The sequence below is a fragment of the Squalius cephalus genome (genome assembly GCF_949319135.1).
Source record: "Squalius cephalus genome assembly, chromosome: 4".
Taxonomy (NCBI): domain Eukaryota; kingdom Metazoa; phylum Chordata; class Actinopteri; order Cypriniformes; family Leuciscidae; genus Squalius; species Squalius cephalus.
Window position 1 is genome coordinate 54,821,902 of NC_137125.1, and position 2,500 is coordinate 54,824,401.

Sequence of the window (2,500 nt, forward strand, 5' to 3'; positions counted from 1 at the left end):
TCTCTTCATCCCCCATCTGTCATATTCTCTAGCGTTATATTAATTATGTTTACCTTCATTATAATAGGCTATTAGCCTAACATGCTCATTTAAGCATTTACTTTTATGATTTATGTATAATAATATTATTAATAACATCAAACATAATTGTCTCCCTCAAAACCATCACACCATTATTAAATAAACAAACACCTATAAACAGACATTTACTATAATATAAATATTCTAATATTATTATCATTGATTGCAATGCATAATATCATAACTCTCGTTCTGTCAGAGTTGCCTTCATATGCATAACACATAACAAAAAGCCTAATATTTGATTGTTAGTTAATCATCTCAAGCTAAATTCACAGAAATAACTCGGTTTCACACTAAAACAGACACTAAGGTTTGCGGACATAGTGGAATATTAATTATGAATTATTAACGTACCGTAAACGGATGAAGCTATTTGATGATTTTACTCCTCTCGTGCACCCGATGACAGCTGTCCCTGCGCGCGCACGAGACCGCGACGGCAGCGCGCCTAGCTCTTTGATTGACAGGCGAGAGAACCAATGAGAGGCTCGGGTCTCTTTATCTCAGGAACTAGAAGGTTTTGCGTCGAAATACCAATTAATTACAGAAATGCTTTTTTTCTAGCCGTGGTTTTCCATGTTGGCTTCAGTAGTTTAAAAGTTTTTACTTTAAGTATTTAAATAATTTTAGTTAATTCTGTCTCTCTAAATCACTTTTGTTGTAAACGTCAGATATTTTAGTCACTTTTAATTCTTCCAGGAATCTATTAGGAAATCAATAGGATATATAGGCTATATATACATATACACACACACACACTAAGAAATGACATGAAAATTGTGGTATTTAGGGTTTTTATTATCAACAAATCTAGTCATAAGCATAATTCTCTGTTCATAAAATGACACAAAACAGTCACTGATCCTGTGAACTTCATTACAGGTCATTATATTGACGATGCTTAAGCATTTATCACATTTAAATTAATGGAAAACATCCAAAAACATCTGATGGACATTAAAGAATAAAAATCAGGATGAATGCAATAAAAAAACATACAAAATGAAATAAACATAAAAGAGCATGAAGATAGTTATAATTACGTTTTCCCCGATATTTCACTTGTTTGGCCTTGTGTAAAGCAAGGCTGAGAGCATCAGTTGGCACTAGTGTGAGATATTGTGCATTTACAGGCACGCGTTACTCATTTAATCAGTCACTGTTTGGTGTTGTTTATGGCATTGATTGTATTAATATTGATATTTTGAGATGCTACCATGATATTCTTAGAAGTGCTTTTGAATATCAAGTAATAGCATATAAACGTGTGTGATATCATGGTAATACAATGTTTTTTACACTAACATTATGCATCAAATGGATCTTGTGCAACTGATTATCCAACGAGAGTAAATGTAAGGCGGGATCTTGTTTCAATGCATGTTGTTGATTGGATGTTGAGATGTGGGCGTGGCTCATGCAGATGAGCGTGAGCTTGAAGGGGCGGGGTTTAGGAGAAGTCTGACAATTTTGTTCAAACATTACCATGTCAAAACATTTTTAAAAAACATTTAACAGATGAATTGTTTACAATAACATGCATTTAGAAAATTGACAGGGTGAATTTTCACTTCATGCCAACTTTATGAAATAACACAAATGCGAATTACACTTCTGCTCACTTTGACGGTCATCAGCTTTTAAACACTGTTGAAGGAGGAACATGTGTCATAATTCTCTCACAGTGTCAGTGTTCCTGAACTCCTGAAACGCCTCCATTGTAGTCTTGAGTTTCTTCCGGGAATGAACACGTCACAATATTCCTCATTATAATAATTAATGCGCAGAATAAAGGGGCGGGGCCTTGTTGAGTTAGTTAGTAGTGTGTTAAATTGGCGGTTATGAAAAGGGGCGGGACATTTCCCAAACACACTTGAAGTGCTCGACCAATCACAACACACTGCTCCAGCCGACCAATCAGAGCACAGTGTGCTTTTCAGAAGGAGGGGCTTCATAGAGACAGGAAGTAAACAGAGCGTTACTGACAGACTGAGAAGAGAGGAGCCGCAACAATGGAGAATATGAGGAGAATTATCAACATTCAAGCAGGAAAACCTGTTCTAGTGGAGCCTGAAAACAATATCAGAGCATGAGGAACATTGTGAACCCTTCTGCTTCTTCACTCTGAATCAGTGTCTGTTGGCAATGGCATCAAACATCATTCATCACTTTGGCCAATAACTCATAACAGGCACGCAATAAACCATCAAGGGTTAAAAAGCAAGACTTTGTAAATCGCTTCTCTGATATTCCTGCATATTTAATTACCGCAAACACGTTTTACTAAACGTCTAGGAGCTGAATATACCGATGTGTGTGTGTGTGTGTGTGTGTGTGTGTGTGTGTGTGTGTGTTTGTGCGCTGTTGGCACTCTCTAGGCGAAGTCTAAAAATGCCCTGTAGCCAAAAGCGCCAGT

The 2,500-nt window shown here is 36.6% G+C and overlaps 2 protein-coding genes and 1 long non-coding RNA gene across 4 annotated transcripts in view; all 3 read right to left on the bottom strand.

Moving 5' to 3' along the window:
• The window catches only part of dpysl5b (dihydropyrimidinase like 5b), a 21,615-nt gene extending 21,078 nt beyond the window's left edge, over positions 1-537 (bottom strand). For both annotated transcript variants that reach the window (XM_079870141.1, XM_079870140.1), the window contains exon 1: positions 439-537. The gene's annotated coding sequence lies outside the window, so the exon portion shown is untranslated. The remainder of the gene's footprint in view (positions 1-438) is intronic.
• Positions 1-2,500, bottom strand: part of LOC307158029 — a 399,912-nt gene that overhangs the window by 160,746 nt on the left and 236,666 nt on the right. The window lies entirely within an intron of this gene.
• The window catches only part of sobpb (sine oculis binding protein homolog b), a 14,936-nt gene continuing 13,297 nt past the window's right edge, over positions 862-2,500 (bottom strand). The window contains exon 8 of the mRNA XM_079870136.1: positions 862-2,500. This exon is cut by the window's right edge and continues 354 nt beyond it. The gene's annotated coding sequence lies outside the window, so the exon portion shown is untranslated.